Source organism: Octopus sinensis, linkage group LG8, assembly GCF_006345805.1.
Source record: "Octopus sinensis linkage group LG8, ASM634580v1, whole genome shotgun sequence".
Taxonomy (NCBI): domain Eukaryota; kingdom Metazoa; phylum Mollusca; class Cephalopoda; order Octopoda; family Octopodidae; genus Octopus; species Octopus sinensis.
Genome location: NC_043004.1, coordinates 72,013,397 through 72,021,198, shown reverse-complemented (window position 1 = coordinate 72,021,198; position 7,802 = coordinate 72,013,397).

Below are 7,802 nucleotides of genomic sequence, written 5' to 3'. Positions count from 1 at the left end.
TACTTCCTCGTAACGTAGTGGTTCGGCACAAGAGACCGATGGAATATATACTAGGGTTAAAAACTATGTCTTAGCGTCAATGTTTTCGTATAAAACCCTTCAGGGCCGTGTCCCAGTATTATAGCAGTCGAATGACAGAATCAATCAAAACATAAAAGATAACCCATTGCAGTTACTATTTCTCTTTCGATTCCTAATAACATTAATTCACTTACCTTTAAGATTCATGACTGTTACAGAGTTGCTAAGTAAACTTCACCTTATCTTGAAAATTGATCAATCACAGGTGTCTCACTGGGGAAAATATCTTCTGCTTTTTGATGTTTCTTTTTCCATATTTGGATAAAAGAATATATTTAGGACACTATTATAGATTGATGCAATCAGTTGAATCGTTTAGATATGGCTTCGAAAAAGATGTTCTTAAAAGAATACCATCAGACATTTTCCACCCTCGTAAAGATAAGTGAACAACTAGAACTTACTTTCCTTCTAACTCTAGATGCTGTTGTCAGGTTATTTCAGTTTCTTCAACACTTTTTAAACTTGAATCCTTATGGTGTTCGTCTTTTCTCTCCTGAATGCTTTGATATTTGGATCATCAGTAAATTGTTAGTTTTACAGTCAGCCTCGTTATTTATAATTTTAGATATGACTGCAAACACAGAAAAAATATGGAATATTTATAACGCGTGTCTGAATAACAGAACGTTTCACTGTCTCCAAACCTCTTTTGTACGTTGTAAAACACAAAAAAACCTTTCTACTAATTCTTATTTTTTAACATATACTGTTTTTCTTTCTTTACGAAACTGAATTAAGAGCTGGTATTTGGATATGTGTTACGTAGTGATTTTATTAACGGCATTTTTCGTTAATTAAAACGTACCTAGATTATTATCCAGAAAAAAAAACCTGAAATCAATAGAGAGTGAGTTTGTATTGACTTGCTGTTAGTTTATGTTTCACATTCAGCAACCGGAAGTTATTCTGATAATTACCATTTTTGTGATCCTACAATTAATTGACCAGTTTCTGTCACAATGCCTAAAATTATACACGGCCATTTCTTGTTTCAACTTGTTACTTCTCTTAAACCCACGAGCTTACTTTTCTTTTCTACTTTGCTTATCATACAATTTCACTTGTAAATTGATCAATGATCCGTACTATTGTTCGCTGGACGTTAACTGTTCCTTAATGAATATATATTTTTGACTATTTATTAAAATTTTATGTATTGATTAAGTCTTTCCTTGTTTGTTTTGCAAAATAGTGGTTTTGTCTCTAATAATATTTTATATATATATATATATATATATATATATATTATATATATATATATATATTTATATATATATATATACATACATATGTATATATATATATATATGTATATATATACTGAGAGAGAGAGAGGGAGGCAGACAGAGAGAGAGAGAGAGAGAGAGAATGAGAGAGAGAAGTGAAATTGTAAAATTGAATGGAATGGAGGTAATATTGTGTCTGGAAATTATGATTGGCAGCTAAGGTTTATGTGAGTGAAGCACCTTATTACTGGAAGCATATGACGAAAATTAAAACGCGAAAGGCGATGATTGAAGAATTTATTAAAATTGTTGGAATAGTATGTAGAATGACGGAAAAGTGTATCAAAAATATAAACATGAGACCTATTAATTAAAAAAAATAATAAAATAGATATATACGTTTTAGGAAATAAAATAAATAAGAATCAATGATCCAGAGTTGAAAAGTAAAGAGAAAATCCAAAATATTGGTATGATCTGTTAGCAAATTTGAGAATTGTAGGGGAAAAATTAGGGAAATTTAAAACAAAGGAGTAGGAAAATGCTGGAACGTAGCGATTGGAAAGTACTTTAAAATTAGTTTAATTGAATTAAGAGTGAATAAAAATATCTCAGAGGAGTAGGAGAATTCCAAATACAAAAGTGGAATGTCTACTGGTGAGTATAAGCAGAATTGATCACCTCCCAGAATACAAAACAAATCATTCCTCCATTTCATCAATATCTAAATCTACTTTATATGGCTGTACAACACCTTTTCCACGGCATTAACAAACAAATCTACCAAATCTGAAATAGAAATAATCAAAGTGAAGCCGCCGGTATACTACAATAGCTGAGAATACTTTTCGTCAACAACGTATAAAGACTTGTTTTTTTTTCTTATTTCTTTATTGCTGACAAGGGGCATAGAGGGAACAAAAAAGGACAGACAAAGGGATTAGACCGACCCTAGTGCGTAACTAGTACTTAATTTATCGACCCCGTAAGAAAGAAGGCAATGTCGACCTCGGCGGAATTTGAACTCAGAACGTAACGGCAGAGGAAATACCGCTTAGCATCTGCTCGACGCCTTATTTGTTTGTTATAAAGACTTGGTTTGTTTTCATTGGTTTATTTGTGAATATTTTTGGACAGAAGTGAATGCCGATTGTTAAACTATCTAACGAAGCTGATGATAAGACTGGAAACTTCCACATTAGAACTATCTGAGTAGCAAATAAATAAATAAAATAAAGGAATAAAGTAGGACATCAAGGCGTAGAATTTGCTTAAGGAAGCAGATATAACTTGGCAATAATTTCAAGAATTTTTGGTAAAGCAAATTCAAGTCTATCACCATACTTCACAAGGGTGGAATAAACTTGGTGACATCGTGTTAGCAACACATCATTATTTTGGAAGCCAGTATATTTAAAAAAAAAAAACTTGTTTCACAAAATCTGTGAGAGTTTCTTATTTTTGATCTTTAATTGTCAGGACCAAGGTAAAGGAAACACTTTTAGCAATACTGGAAAAAAGAAAAAAAAAGGAAAAGAAAATGTTAGAAACTCAATTAAATTTAAGGGTTACTTGGAAAGTTAAGTGAATTAATATTAATATGGATCTAAGGAGGCGGGCTGGCTGAAACGTTAGTACGCCGGGCGAAATGAGTAGCCGTATTTCGTCTGCCGTTACTTTCTGAGTTCAAATTCCGCCGAGGTCGACTTTGCATTTCATCCTTTCGGGTTCGATTAAATACTTACCAGTTACGCACTGGGGTCGATATAATCGACTTAATCCGTTTGTCTGTCCTTGTTTGTCTCTTCTGTATTTAGCCCCTTGTGGGTAGTAAAGAAATAGGCATTTCGTCTGTCTTACGTTCTGAGTTCAAATTCCGCCGAGGTCGACTTTGCATTTCATCCTTTCGGGTTCGATTAAATACGTACCAGTTACGCACTTGTTACTTCTCTTAAACCCACGAGCTTACTTTCTTTTCTACTTTGCTTATCATACAATTTCACTGTAAATTGATCAATGATCCGTACTATTGTTCGCTGGACGTTAACTGTTCCTTAATGAATATATATATATATATATATATATTATATATATATATATACATACATACGTATATATATATATGTATATATATACTGAGAGAGAGAGAGAGAGAGAGAGGCAGACAGAGAGAGAGAGAGAGAGAGAGAGAGAGAATGAGAGAGAGAAGTGAAATTGTAAAATTGAATGGAATGGAGGTAATATTGTGTCTGGAAATTATGATTGGCAGCTAGGGTTTATGTGAGTGAAGCACCTTAATACTGGAAGCATATGACGAAAATAAAACGCGAAAGGCGATGATTGAAGAATTATTAAAATTGTTGGAATAGTATGTAGAATGACGGAAAAGTGTATCAAAAATATAAACATGGGACCTATTAATTAAAAAAAATAATAAAATAGATATATACGTCTTAGGAAATAAAATAAATAAGAATCAATGATCCAGAGTTGAAAAGTAAAGAGAAAATCCAAAATATTGGTAAGATCTGTTAGCAAATTTGAGAATTGTAGGGGAAAAATTAGGGAAATTTAAAACAAAGGAGTAGGAAAATGCTGGAACGTAGCGATTGGAAAGTACTTTAAAATTAGTTTAATTGAATTAAGAGTGAATAAAAATATCTCAGAGGAGTAGGAGAATTCCAAATACAGAAGTGGAATGTCTACTGATGAGTATAAGCAGAATTAATCACCTCCCAGAATACAAAACAAATCATTCCTTCATTTCATCAATATCTAAATCTACTTTATATGGCTGTACAGCACCTTTTTCCACGGCATTAACAAACAAATCTACCAAATCTGAAATAGAAATAATCAAAGTGAAGCCGCCAGTATACTACAATAGCTGAAAATACTTTTCGTCAACAACGTATAAAGACTTGGTTTCTTTTCTTATTTCTTTATTGCCCACAAGGGGCATAGAGGGAACAAAAAAGGACAGACAAAGGGATTAGACCGACCCTAGTGCGTAACTAGTACTTAATTTATCAACCCCGTAAGAAAGAAGGCAATGTCGACCTCGGCGGAATTTGAACTCAGAACGTAACGACAGAGGAAATACCGCTTAGCATCTGCGCCCGGTGTGCTAACGTTCTGCCAGCTCGACGCCTTATTTGTTTGTTATAAAGACTTGGTTTGTTTTCATTGGTTTATTTGTGAATATTTTTGGACAGAAGTGAATGCCGATTGTTAAACTATGTAACGAAGCTGATGATAAGACTGAAAACTTCCATATTAGAACTATCTGAGTAGCAAATAAATAAATAAATAAATAAATAAATAAATAAATAAAATAAAGGAATAAAGTTGGACATCAAGACGTAGAATTTGCTTAAGGAAGCAGATATAACTTGGCAATAATTTCAAGAATTTTTGGTAAAGCAAATTCAAGTCTATCACCATACTTCACAAGGGTGGAATAAACTTGGTGACATCGTGTTAGCAACACATCATTATTTTGGAAGCCAGTATATTTAAAAAAAAAAAACTTGTTTCACAAAATCTGTGAGAGTTTCTTATTTTTGATCTTTAATTGTCAGGACCAAGGTAAAGGAAACACTTTTAGCAATACTGGAAAAAAGAAAAAAAAAGGAAAAGAAAATGTTAGAAACTCAATTAAATTTAAGGGTTACTTGGAAAGTTAAGTGAATTAATATTAATATGGATCTAAGGAGGCGGGCTGGCTGAAACGCTAGTACGCCGGGCGAAATGAGTAGCCGTATTTCGTCTGCCGTTACTTTCTGAGTTCAAATTCCGCCGAGGTCGACTTTGCATTTCATCCTTTCGGGTTCGATTAAATACGTACCAGTTACGCACTGGGGTCGATATAATCGACTTAATCCGTTTGTGTGTCCTCGTTTGTCTCTTCTGTATTTAGCCCCTTGTGGGTAGTAAAGAAATAGGCATTTCGTCTGTCTTACGTTCTGAGTTCAAATTCCGCCGAGGTCGACTTTGCATTTCATCCTTTCGGGTTCGATTAAATACGTACCAGTTACGCACTGGGGTCGATATAATCGACTTAATCCGTTTGTGTGTCCTCGTTTGTCTCTTCTGTATTTAGCCCCTTGTGGGTAGTAAAGAAATAGGCATTTCGTCTGTCTTACGTTCTGAGTTCAAATTCCGCCGAGGTCGACTTTGCATTTCATCTTTCGGGTTCGATAAATACGTACCAGTTACGCACTGGGGTCGATATAATCGACTTAATCCGTTTGTCTGTCCTTGTTTGTCTCTTCTGTATTTAGCCCCTTGTGGGTAGTAAAGAAATAGGCATTTCGTCTGTCTTACGTTCTGAGTTCAAATTCCGCCGAGGTCGACTTTGCATTCATCCTTTCGGGTTCGATTAAATACGTACTTGTTACGCACTGGGGTCGATATAATCGACTTAATCCGTTTGTCTGTCCTTGTTTGTCTCTTCTGTATTTAGCCCCTTGTGGTAGTAAAGAATAGGCATTTCGTCTGTCTTACGTTCTGAGTTCAAATTCCGCCGAGGTCGACTTTGCATTTCATCCTTTCGGGTTCGATTAAATACGTACCAGTTACGCACTGGGGTCGATATAATCGACTTAATCCGTTTGTGTGTCCTCGTTTGTCTCTTCTGTATTTAGCCCCTTGTGGGTAGTAAAGAAATAGGCATTTCGTCTGTCTTACGTTCTGAGTTCAAATTCCGCCGAGGTCGACTTTGCATTTCATCCTTTCGGGTTCGATTAAATACGTACCAGTTACGCACTGGGGTCGATATAATCGACTTAATCCGTTTGTCTGTCCTTGTTTGTCTCTTCTGTATTTAGCCCCTTGTGGGTAGTAAAGAAATAGGCATTTCGTCTGTCTTACGTTCTGAGTTCAAATTCCGCCGAGGTCGACTTTGCATTTCATCCTTTCGGGTTCGATTAAATACGTACCAGTTACGCACTGGGGTCGATATAATCGACTTAATCCGTTTGTCTGTCCTTGTTTGTCTCTTCTGTATTTAGCCCCTTGTGTGTAGTAAAGAAATAGGCATTTCGTCTGTCTTACGTTCTGAGTTCAAATTCCGCCGAGGTCGACTTTGCATTTCATCCTTTCGGGTTCGATTAAATACGTACAAGTTACGCACTGGGGTCGATATAATCGACTTAATCCGTTTGTATGTCCTTGTTTGTCTCTTCTGTATTTAGCCCCTTGTGTGTAGTAAAGAAATAGGCATTTCGTCTGTCTTACGTTCTGAGTTCAACTTCCGCCGAGGTCGACGTTGCATTTCATCCTTTCGGGTTCGATTAAATACGTACAAGTTACGCACTGGAGTCGATATAATCGACTTAATCCGTTTGTCTGTCCTTGTTTGTCTCTTCTGTATTTAGCCCCTTGTGGGTAGTAAAGAAATAGGAATTTCGTCTGCCGCTACGTTCTGAGTTCAAATTTCGCCGAGGTCGACTTTGCCTTTCATTCTTTCGGAGTCGGTAAATTAAGTACCCCAAAATTTCGGTCCTTGTGCCTAGCGTAGAAAAGAGTATTAATATGGATTTTAAGACGGATAATAATTACTATTGTTTTTATAATTACGTAAGTTAGGAACTCCTGTTACTGTCCCATGTCTGCATTACGTTAGAGCCACCGTTGTGATTTCCAGAGAGAAATAGCGGTTTAGACCGGTAAAATCGTAAGAACGGCGGATAAAATATTTCCCCCAAAATATATGACAAGAATTCGATCCAAACACAAACAATTTTGTCACTGCGAAATTGTAACTTTGTACATTCTTTTATTCTTTTACTTGTTTCATTCGTCTGACTGCGGTCATGCTGCAGCACCGCATTTAGTTGAGCAAATCGGCCCAAGAACTTATACTTTGTAAGCCTACTACTTATTGTATCAGTTCTTTTGCCGAACCGCTAAGTTATGGGGACGTAAGCACACCAACATCGGTTGACAAACGGTGGTGGTAGGACAAACACAGATGCACAAACGCACACACACACATATGTACATACGGACGGCTTCTTTGCAGTTTCCGTCTACCAGATCCACTCACAAGTCTTTGGTCGGCCCGAGGCTAGAGTAGAGGACGCTTGCCCAAGGTGTCACACAGTGGGATTGAACACGGAACCATGTGAAGCGAGATATGTTTCATGAGTGGAAAATACTTAGAGTTTAGAAGACATACAGGGAATGTGTGTTTTGTTTCTCCATTCTCTTCCTAGATCATTAAAACTAATTGAGAAAAAAGAAGAGAAATATTTCTTAAATACGGATTATTTTCTGTGAGTTTTGCCTTGCGAACGAGTTTGTTCCTGTTATAGTCTTGACTACAAACAAATTTCACAATATCAAAACACCCATCGCACATTCCCTACAAAATTATTGTCAATACGCCAGTGTAGCCGAGGTAAAACGATTAAATACTTGCTAATATAAACATCGCAATAACAATCTGGCGCCAAAGACATAAATAACAACACAAAATTGATTCTTTAC